Source organism: Ictidomys tridecemlineatus, chromosome 1 (genome assembly GCF_052094955.1).
Source record: "Ictidomys tridecemlineatus isolate mIctTri1 chromosome 1, mIctTri1.hap1, whole genome shotgun sequence".
In the NCBI taxonomy this organism is placed as follows: Eukaryota; Metazoa; Chordata; class Mammalia; order Rodentia; family Sciuridae; genus Ictidomys; species Ictidomys tridecemlineatus.
The window spans coordinates 225,628,116-225,640,534 of record NC_135477.1 but is presented as its reverse complement, the minus strand read 5'-3'; positions in this window follow the sequence as shown (position 1 = coordinate 225,640,534).

Here is a 12,419-nt window from a genome sequence, read left to right as displayed (position 1 = left end):
AAAAAAAAAAGAGCTGGGGATGTGGCTCAGTGGTGGAGTGCCCCTGAGTTCAATCCCAAAGAAAGAAAGAAAGAAAGAAAGAGGAAGGGAGGGAGGGAGGGAGGGAGGGAGGAAGGAGGGAAGGAAGGAAGGAAGGGAGGGAGGAAGGAAGAAAGAAGAAAGAAAGAAGAAAGAAAGAAAGAAAGAAAGAAAGAAAGAAAGAAAGAAAGAAAGAAAGAAAGAAAGAAAGAAAGAAAGAAAGAAAGAAAAAAGAAAAAAGAAAAGAAGAAAGAAAAAAAGAAAAAAAAAGAAAGAAAGAAAAAAGAAAGAAATTGAAGAAGACCTTAGATGATGGGAAAGATCTCCCATGTTCTTGGATAGGCAGAATTAATATTGTTCAAAATGGTAATACTACCAAAATCATTATGTAGATTTAATGCAATTCCTATTGAAATTCCAATGATGTTCTTCATAGAAATATAAAAAGGAGTCATGAAATTTATTTGGAAAAATAAGAAGTCCAGAATAGTTAAAACAATCCTCAGCAAGAAAAGTGAAGCAGGAGTGATCACACCACCAGACCTTAAATAATACTACAGAGTTATAGTAACAAAAAATGGCATGGTATTGGTACCAAAACAGACATGAAGACCAGTGGTACAGAACAGAAGACACAGAGACAAACCCACATAAATAGAATTATCTCACACTAGACAAAGGTGCCATAAAGACACTTTAGAGAAAATAAAATCTCTTCAACAAATGGTGCTAGAAAAAACTGGAAATCCATAAGTAGTTATTGAAATTGAACGCTATATCTTACCCTGCACAAAACTCAACTGAAAGTGGATCAAGGACCTAGATGTTAGACCAGAGACCCTGTGCCTACTAGAAGAAAAAGTAGGCCATACTCTTTATCATGTTGGTTCAGGAATGGACTTCCTCAATAAGACTCCTAAAACAGGAGAAGTAAAATCAACAATCAATAAATGGGATGGATTCAAACGAAAAAGCTTCTTCACAGAAAAGGAAACAATCTAGAACATGAACAGAGAGCCTACAGAAAGGGAGAATATCTTTTCCACATGTACCCCAGATAGAGCATTAATCTCCAGGATGTACAAAGAACTCAAAAAACTCAGCACCAAAAAACCAAATAACTCAATAAATGGGCAAAGGAACTGAACAGACACTTCACAGAAGAAGAAATAAAATGGTCAAAATGTATATAAAAAAAAATGTTCAACATCTCTAGCAATTGGAGAACTGCAAATTAAAACTATACTGAGATTCCATCTCTCTCCAGTCAGAATAGCAATTATTGAGAATATAAAGAACAAAAAATGTTAGCAAGGATGTGGGGAAAAGGTACACTCATACATCCCACTCCTTGATTTATACCCAAAGGACTTAAAATCAGCACACTATAGTGACACAGACACATCAATGTTTTTAGCAGCTCAATTTACAATAGTTAAGTTATGGAACCAACCTAGGTGCCCCTCAACAGATGGTTGAATGAATAAAGAAAATGTGGTATATATACACAATGGAACATTACTCAGCTTTAAAGAAGAATGAAATTATGCATTTGTCAGTAAACTGATGGAACTGGAGAGTATCATGCTAAGTGAAATAAGCTAACCCTCCAAAAAACAAAGGCCAAACATTCTCTCTGATATGCCAATGCAGACTAAGAATAGATGGGGGAGGGTGGAGGAGAAGTTCACCAATTGTACAGGGGGAATGAGGGGAATGGAGAGGGATGGGAATGGGAAAGACAGTAGAATAAATTGGACATAACTTTCATTTGTTCATATATTAATACATGACCAGTGTAACTTCACATCCTGTACAACAAAAAAATGGGAAGTTACACTCCATGTATATATAATATATCAAAATATATTGTACTAGGGCTGGGGCTGTAGCTCAGCGGTAGAGCACTAGCCTAGCATGCTTGAGTCACTGGGTTCAATCCTCAGCACCACATAAAATTAAACAAATAAAATAAAGGCATTCTGTCCATCTACAGCTCAAAATTGTTTTTAAATATATTCTATTATCATATATATCATAAAAGGACAAATTAAATAAATAAATAGAGAGCCTACATCTTGGGAGCAAATATTTACCACTCACACATCAGATAGAGCACTAATCACTTGGGTATATAAAGAACTCAAAAAACTAAACACCAAAAACTAAATAAATAAATAACCCAATCAATAAATGGGCCAAGGACTGGAAGAGACACTTCTCAGAAGATGATGTACAATCAGTCAACAAATACATGAGAAAATGTTCATCATCACTAGCAATTAGAAAAATCAAATCAAAACACTTTAAGATTTCATCTCACTCCAGTTAGAATGGCAGCTATTATGAAGACAAACAACAACAAGTGTTGGCGAGGATATGGGGGAAAAGGTACACTCATACACTGCTGGTGGGACTGCAAATTGGTGCAGCCAATATGGAAAGCAGTATGGAGATTCCTTGGAAAATTGAGTTGGAACCACCATTTGACCCAGCTATCACTCTCCTCCATCTATACTCAAAGGACTTAAAAGCAGCATACTATAGGGACACAGCCACATCAATGTTTATAGCAGCACAATTCACAGTAGCTAAACTGTAGAACCAACCTAGATGCCCTTTAGTGGATGAATGGATAAAAAAATGTGGCAAATATACACAATGGAATATTACTCAGCAATAAAAGAGAGTAAAATCATGCATTTGCAGGTAAATGAATGGAGTTACAAAAGAAAATGCTAACTGAAGTTAGTCAATCTCAAAAAAACAAATGCCAAATGTTTTCTTTTATATAAGGAGGCTGATTCATAGAGGGATAGGGAGGAGGAGCATGGGAGGAATAGATGAACTCTAGATAGGGCAGAAGGGTTGGAGGGAAAGGGAGGGGGCATGGGGTAATTAATGATGGTGGAATGTGATGATCATTATTATCCAAAGTACAGGTATGAAGACATGAGTTGTTGTGAATATACTATGTATACAACCAGAGATATGAAAAAAATTGTGCTCTATATATGTAAAAAGAATTGTAATGCGTTCCGCTGTCATATATAAATTTAAAAATTACATTCTACTGTCATATATAACTAAAAAGAACAAATTAAATAAATAAATAAAGATGTTTGCTGGGGAAAAAGTACTAAACAAGCAGGTTGTACTGGTACACCCCCATAATCCCAGTATTTAAGGAGGCTGAGGCAGGGTTACAAATTTGAGGTCAGACACAGAAAATTAGCAAGATCCTATCAACAATTTAGCAAGACTGTCTCAAAATAAAAAACTAGGGATGTAACTCAGTGGTAAATAACTTCTGGATTCAATTCCCAGTATCAAAAAAGAAAACATAACTAAAGTAATAGAACTGGGGTTGTAGCTTAGAGGTAGAGCACTTGTCTAATATGCAGGAAGTCCTGGGTTTAATTCCCAGTAGTATATATAATACTAAACTTTCATATTGTAGTTTATAAAATGTAAATTTTTATATAAAAGCTAAATATAGTTTTTATCTTTCTTCTATAGTCTCTCTCTTGATTTGCTTTTTCTTTTCTTTTCCTTTTTTGTGGAACTGAGCTACATTCCCAGCTAGTTTTCATTTTATCTTGATAGAGTCTTATAATTTGTCCAAACTGTTCTCAAACTTGTGATACTCCTGCCTCAGGCTTCTGAGTAGCTAGATTATAGGCAGGCACCACTATGTCTGACACTATGTGTTTCTTGTTTGCTAAGTAATGTTGTTCCAAGTAAAGAGAAAAAGATTTTTTAAAATTTTTTAAAGAGATTTTTTTTTGGGGGGGGGGGCTGGGGATGTGACTCAAGCGGTAGCGCACTCACCTGGCATGCCCAGGTTCCATCCTCAGCACTAAATATAAACAGAGATGTTGTGTCTGCCGAAAACTAAAAAATAAATATTAAAATTCTCTCTCTCTCTCTCTCTAAAAAAAAAAAAGACTTTTTTTTAACACTGCCATTCATCTTTGTATTGTGCATTACCAGATTAAGATGCCAACATAAGAGAATTTAATTTATGTGTGGAATCACTGAAATTAACTGATATTTAATATCCATATGTATTTTGTCCTTACTAAATAAGCAGAAATGCTGCATTAAAGAATCTCCACTCTATTTTTTATTATTTTACTTTTTATACATGCACAGTCTACCAACACTCTCTAGTTTTGGCTTACTAATTAGTAAAAAGGAATACAAGGAAAATAAATTATGTTTACTCTATCCTTTCCTTTCCTACACATCATCATTTTCAGCTGAAGTGGTCAGCTAAGAAGGAAGGACCATAAGTAAGAAAGGTTGTGACCATATTCCTTGTTTATTTCTGTTTTGTGGAAGGTCCTTGCCTTCTTTCTGCATGTGAGGCAAGGTCTTGTTCAAAGGAGAGAGTGGCCTCTAGGGGCTGTTAGTGTCCCATCCCCCAGTCATAAAGAAAGAATGCCCTGTTTCTCTTTGAGTCTTCCTGAATTCCCACTCATGGGGGGGGGGGGGCGCTGAAATCCTGTGCCTCTTGGGTGTAAGTGCTATCTGCAAATAGGGTGCACAGAACTACAGCGCACACTTAGGCTGAGGGTGTCTCCTCTGCTGGTGTTGATGTTCCACTTTCCCCGTTAAACTCCACTTAAGAAACACAAGTTTAAACATAAAATGAAGAATGTCAAGAAGGTGACAACAGAGTTAAATCGATTGTGGAAGCTTTCGAGAAGAGTGCTCTGTGTAAGTCTAGTGAACAAATGCTCATCAGGCCTACCCTTACCCTAACCGAATTCTCTCTAACTCCTGCATAATAGCCAGAGGGGGAGAAATTTTTAAATGCCTGTGGTGACAAGGGGGTGGTGGTGTTATGTGATCTACTTTGCATCAACTCCCATTCATCAGTTTTCATAGATGTCCGACACATGGTGTCTTCTGGAATCTCACAAGTCAAACAATCCTCCCCTGGCTGCAAAAGCAAAAGGTAAATTCAGTTTTCATTTCAGATAGAAATGCACCCCAATTAAGAATCAATATTGTGGGTTTAGTTCATACAGAGGAAAATGTGACTACATTAAACATTAAATTAATTACCAAAACCTGACTCTTTATTTTTTTCTAGATAAAAAGACATCCAAATACAAATTTTATTTTATTTTTCACCTTAAACAATATTCTAGAACATTCTCTGAAATACACATATTTCACTTTAGAAGCTACTTATTTAAAGAATTTAAAAATTATTCAAAAGTGATATATGATGACTAGTATTTTATATATGCTGATTTCAAAGCCGATACATTCTTTTAACCAGCATTTATTAATACAAATTGGTACTTGAAAGATGAAAATATACATGCAGTTAATACATATTAATATATTAATTATGTGTTATCAGAAATAATTCTATAATTAATATATAAGTATTTAATTATTTTCCTGAATACAGTAAAAAAATCTTGAAGAAAGATATTAAAAAGCAGACAAAGGTTAGAGTTAAGTATGCTGATTAATAATGTCATATTAGGGTAGTAAGTTTTAAAAAGAATGCACAAAAGACATTTTGGATTACATATGTAAGCCCATAGTATGCTCAAACACACACACACACACACACACAACACACATATATTCATGTGTTCATTCAACTTTTGCTCCAAAACTAAAAATGAATGCATTTTTGAAAAACTAATTTAAATTCTTCTCCAGGTTGTCAGGGCTAAAATTTATCTTCTGTTTATAATTACACGCACGCACACACACACACACACACACACACACACACACACACACACATATACATATACACATACATATACAGAGAGAGTACTGTATGTTATATGTAATATATATGCTATTGTACTTTTTATAGAATAGTGTTATTTCTTTGCTGATACTATTTTTAATAAAGATCATATAATAAAACGTTAGAAACTGTAAAGAAAATGTTTGATATTTTAAGTTAACTAAGCATTTTTTACTTTAAAATAGCATTAGAAATCATTCTATAAATGTATGGCAAAAATATTTTTAATTAGCCCTATCACATTTTAGAAGCCACAGTATTTTTTAATTTCTGGAGTAATTTCAAATAACTAACTAAACCTATTTCTGGCTTATATTCCCTGTTTCTTATTTCACAAAGTCATTTATCTTTGAGGTAGAGGAGTCTGAGATCAGATATCCTTGCTCCTCAAGAAACTGAAATTCTAGACATCTCTTTTTCAAAGTTTCATTTCTCTAATGTATGAAAGTAAACAGGTGAAAAGGCAGGAAACATTTTCTGTATCTAAAAGAGGAGAGGACAGAAGAAAAGATGAACTCTTGTCACTTGGTTACTAAAAATCCTCCTTGGTTGAATTTGCTTTGTTTTCAAAATTCCCACTATTCTACTAATTGTATGTACAATTCAGTTAGCAGTAGTATTTGACTGGGTTAGCATCTCTGCACTCATAGTTATTGTTTATGTAATAGCAATAGTCAATTTTTTCTAATGTCTGAATTTCTTAAAGTTTTAAATAGAATCTGGTACTAAAATGTGTAGCTGTGCATGTGTATGCATGTATATATGAAAATATCTTTATGTGTAATGTATGTAATTACTGAATACTGTTTATTATGCTCTGTGATGTATCATACACACAAATTTAAGCAGAGTAAATGCAAAACTTATCAGAATTATAATATTTAACTTTCAATATTACATATATTCATCAGATAACTATTCTGCTATATTCTGCCTTGTATTTAAACATATTTGGAACATAGCATTGTGTTCCTCCCTATATTCCCACACAATGGGGAATTACATTAACATTATACTATATTACAGTAATTGCATGCCCTTAGACATCAGATTTTAGGGTTCTTTGTAGTTCTCTATTTACTATCCTTTTTTGTTAGATGGAATTACAACTGATAATCTAAAACACATTTTTATACTTTGTCTAAAGTACAAAATTTTCCTCAATTCTATTTTTTTGCTGTTACTGTTGGTACTGGGGGGGGTCAAACCCAAAGCCTTACATTTGCTAGTGGAACACTCCACCACTGAGTTACATATTCAGTCTTTTATTTTTTCTTCAATTTTATTTTGAGACAAGGTGTCCCTAAGTTGCTGAGGTTGGCCTTGAACTTGCAATCCTCCTGCCTCAGTATTATGGTTTGGATGTGAGGAGACAATGTAAGAAGGTTTAGAGAAGAAATGATTAGGTTGTGAGAACCTTAACCAAATCAGTGAAACAATCACCTGCTAGGATTAATAGAGTGGTAACTGCAGGCAGGAAGGCTGGAGGAGGTGGGCACTGGGGGTGTGTATGTGGGGTATTATTTGTATCTGGTAAGTTGAGTCTCTTTTTGCTTTCTGATCATCATATGAGCTGCTTCCGTCTGTCACACTCTTTTCTGCCATGATGTTCAGGCTCACCTTGAGCCCTGAGGAATGGAGCCTTCTGTCTATGGATTGAGACCTCTGAAACTGTGAGCCCTCAAATAAACTTTTCCTCCTCCACAGTTGTTCTACTCAGGTCTTTAAGTCACAGCACTGAAAAAGCTGACTAAAACACTCAGCCTCCTCAGTCACTGGGATTACAGGTGTGTACCACCATACCTGGCTGCAATTCCTTCTTGTAAGCAGAAAGAATATTCAGAAACTTTCAAATAACAAAACAATGTTGCCCTGAGGACATGGAAGCATATTAGAGCATCCTAAAGTACACAGATTCATTTCAAATCGCACACATATAAACACACAAATCGATACATACATGTGTATATATAGTTCATATAAATGATTTCTAATTCACACATATGACATTTTCAGTTTAATAAGTTTGTATCACCAGAAAGTATAATTAAGTAAAAAATATTTAACTAGAAAGTCCAAATTCTCCATGAAAAAGCAAAACTTAGTGTGTATTACTCTTTAAAATATGAAGCTATATGTACAACTTATAAATCATCAGAACACTTTTGTGTAAGAGCTGATTCATTTTTCTAATATAGCAATGCAATCTTGTCAAATAGCAGCATCTGCTCCATCTGAACTCTGAATTTCTGTCACAGATGAAAACCTGAGCTTATTTCAATTCCTGCCTTTTTCAAATCACATTATATACCAAAAAAGACACAGCAAAAAAGCACTGACTGGTTGATTGTCAAGGATATTTTACTAAAAAATAATTCTAAACCAACAAAAAAATTGAAGTTTCTCACAGTATAATTGTTGTAGCAGAGTACAATTTTAACACTGTAACTAATTGTAGTTAATTCAGTTTTAAAATCAAGCCTCTAAACAGTAATGCTCTAATACTTCTGGATTGTATTCAAATCAGTATTGGCTTTGAAATGTTTTGTGTTTTTGAATTTGGTGTGGCTGCTTTTCTTTGGGCTTGTCTTATCTCTAATATTTTGTTATGGAATAATTCAGAACAACATTCCAGGATCTTCTTGATGTGAGAAATAGTGGCAAGGTAGCACACAGCCCAAAAGGTGGCAGTGTCTGTGAAGAAGAGCAGCCATCAGCGTTGACCTTGATGGAAGGGGGAGGCACTACTAGGTGGCTTCTAGTTCTGAACCATCTCTTCCCCTTTGGAGACGTCTTCCTCTCCTGATCACCCCACACTCACCCACTTGCCACAGTTTCCTCTTAAGGGCAACCATTGCTGATAAATTTCTCTCATGGATGTTATTGAGTTTATGAGTCTATGGTCCATTTAATGCAGAAGAGAAATAGATCAATAGAAATACAATTGAAAAACTCTTGATGCCTCAAATTGTTCTAACTGTGGACAAAAATATTAATAAGCTGTGGAAGCCATGAATATATTTTCAAGGAAACGACCAGTTTGTGGAACATGGATCAAGTCAGAGTATTTGCTGGTATTTGATTTACAGTTGACCCAGGTAGACAGTTGTGATCTAGAACCAGGAAACTGTTTGCTGACACAATGCCACCTGTAGGTACCGCTAATGTTCAAATAGTAGATTTGAATATTAGAAGGCAATTGGGGGGGGGGTCATGTAGTTATGTCGTTTGTCTAATTAGTTCATTACCCTGTGCCTTAGACTCTGTTTCTCAAAATAGTTGCATATCAAATTTCTTCAAGTACAGTTTTAAAGTACAATCCAATTCAGTTCTAGTGAATCAAAAACCTTGGGAGAAGAACCTGTAAAATTTTTTCCTCATTCTGCACTCTATCCCTTCCTCCCCACCCTCCCCCACTGCAGGGATATGACAAAGACAAAAACCATTGATGCAAGGTCTAAAAGAAATAGGTAAAAAACAATAATCAGAAATAAATTGGTATTTTATATTCTTAAGAGAGCAAGAACAACTATTTAAACATCTTAGCTCTGAGGTTCAAATGAAAAATATCTTGGTTTATCCAGCTCATTTAAAAGTTGCATCACACTGTCCATAAACAGATATAAGAATCAGAGAAGATAACAGCATTTTATGCCTTATAAAGTATCTTAAGACAGCCTTTTTAAAAAAATGGTCCTGGGAAAAAATGGTTATTCATATGTAGAAGAATGAGAGCAGACTCTTATCTTTCATGCTCCACAAAAATCAACTCAAAATGAATCAAAGACCTAGGCAGTAGACCAGAAATGATGCAACTCCTGGAAAAAATGCAGGGTCAAGCACTCAGCATATAGGCACAGCAATGGCTTTCTCAATAGTTCTCCTGAAGCTCAGGAAATAATGCAGAGAGTTATTAAACGGAATGGCATCAAAGCTTCTGCACAGCAAAGGAAACAAGTAAGAATGTGAAGAAAGGATCTACAGAATAGAAGAAAATCTTGGCTAGCTTCTTTCTGACACAGGATTGATATCTAGAATATATAAAGAACCCAAAAAACTTACACTGAAATATCAAATAACCCAATTAATAAATGGGCAAAAAAAGAAAGACAAATGGACAACAAATATATGAAGAAATGTTCAACATCATTATCTATAAGGGAAATGAAGATCAAAACTATACTGAGAGCAGGGCACAGTGGCACAGTCCTGTATCCCAGCAGCTCAGATTGAGGCAGGAGAATCCCGAAAACCCAGCCCCAGCAAAAGTGAGGCACTCAGTGAGACCCTGTCTCTAAATAAAATACAAAAGAGGGCTGGGGATGTGGCTCAGTGGTCAAAGGCCCCTAAATTCAATCCCCAGTACCAAAAAAATAAAAAATAAAAAAAAAAATAACGAACAAACAAAAACTACACTGAGATTTCATCTCATACCAGTTAGAGTGGCAGTCAATAAGAATACAAACAATAGCCTGCACAGTGGCACACACCTGGGATCCCAGCTGGTCTGGAAGCTGAAACAGGAGGATTTTGAGTTCAAAGCCAGCCTCAGCAACTTAGCAAGGCCCTAAGCAACCCAGCAAGAACCTGTCTATAAATAAAATATTTAAAACAGGGTGAGGGGTAGCTGGGAATGTGGTTCAGTGGTTGAATGGCCCTGGGTGCACCCCTGTTAAAAAAAAAAAAAAAAGAAAAAAAGAAACAGCAATAAAGAGATGTGGAGAAAAAGAATCACTTTTACATTGTTGCTGGAGAGTTAATAAAGTAAATTAGTTTAACCACTGTGAAAATCAGTATGGAGTTTCCTCAAAAGACTAGACATGGAACTACCATACAATCCAGCTATACCATTCCTCAGTATTTATCCTAAAGAATTAGCCATCACACTACAGTGATACATGCATACCCATGTTTATAGCAGCACAATTTACAATAGCTAAATTATGGAACCAGGCTAGGTGTCCATCAGTGAATGAATGGATAAAGAAAATGTTATTCATATATACAATGTAGTTTTATTCACTCATAAAGAAAAGCGAAATTATGTCATTTGTGGGAAAATAGATGGAATTTGAAATCATTATGTTAAGTGAAATAAGCCAAACTTGGAATTTCAAGGTTTGTATGTTTTCTCTCATATGTGGAAACTAGAGAGGAAAAAGGAAAAGAAGGGTGGGCAGGCAGTGTCTCATGAAAAGCAAAAGGAAATCAGGAGAATAAGGAAAAGGGATTAGAGAGTGGGAGGGGAAGGGAAGGGGAAGTGCTAGGGATGTGATATTGGCCAAATTATATTGTTATATTGTATGTATACACAAATATGTAACAACAAATCCCTGCAATATATGCAACTATAATGAGCCAATGAAAACACTTGAGGGAAAAAAGAAAATGCTAGAGAAGAAATAAATAAAAGTAAAATTATTATTTTTTAAATGAAATGTCTTTTGTTTGTTTGTTTGTTTTTAATGTGGTGCTGAGGATTGAACCCAGTACCTCACATATGCAAGGCAAATGCTCTATCACTGAGCCACAATCCTAGCCCTAAAATTATTTTTTTTAAAAAGGAAAAAAAAATAAAAAGTATAAGGTGTTTTATTTCGTGGCTCAAGGCCCCCAAAATCATGTTCCTGTGGTATTTTATTGAAATTTCTCAAGATGTTTAGGCTGAAAGCTGAGAATGTTGGCTGATTTATTTGCCTACCTGTAATTCTAGAATGTGAATTTCTTAAAGGAAGCAGAGCAGTATTGAAGTCACCTCTAATTTTGCCCAAATTATCCTCCTCCTTCATAGCTTTTGCTGCTGAAAACACCTGTTCTTATCTTAGTAATCTCTTGAAGTCCTATTTATCCTTTTAAACTAAGCCTGTACATTCAGCAAACAATTATTGAATGCCTATTTAGTGCCAAGAACTATAACAGACAGAATACACAAAATGGAATTAGGCTTTGTCCCTCTGCCAAGGATATTGCTGTCTAGCTGTTGAGAGTGATAAGTAAATAAGCAATTACAACAAGGCATGGTAAGGATAATGCTGAGAGCATTTTGATAACATAGCAAAGCAACATGTAAATTGAACTACAAGGCCCATTCCCAGCTGAAAGTAATAGTAGCATGTGTTCATATCCTGTCCTTGAAACATATCTTTGTATTTTTATCATTGAAATGAAAGCAGGGAAAATATCCTGAACAAAATCTGAGAGAAAACAAAGCTGCAGGTAGGAGCAGGTGGGTAAGGTGAAGGATGGACATAAGATCCAAACAACTCAACCATTTAAGTTGATGATCCAAAATCAATATGAAAAATGAAAGAGGAAAAAGTATGTAACAGGAGGAAAGACACCTATTCTGAAAATATCACTGTCATGTGACTAAAATTATACCACTTAAAGTTTAAAAAAATTCATAAAACTGAACAAATACATTAAAATCTTAAGGAAACAAAGAATAATAAACAAAATTCAGAACAGTGTTGACCTAAGAGGGGGGACGTAAGAAGAAATATACCCATGATGGTGGATGGGGAAAGAGCATTGTCATCAAGCAGATCAGTAATGTTTTGCTTCATAAATGGCATATATTGGTGTGCATGTGTGTGTGAATTTTTTAAAAATTAAA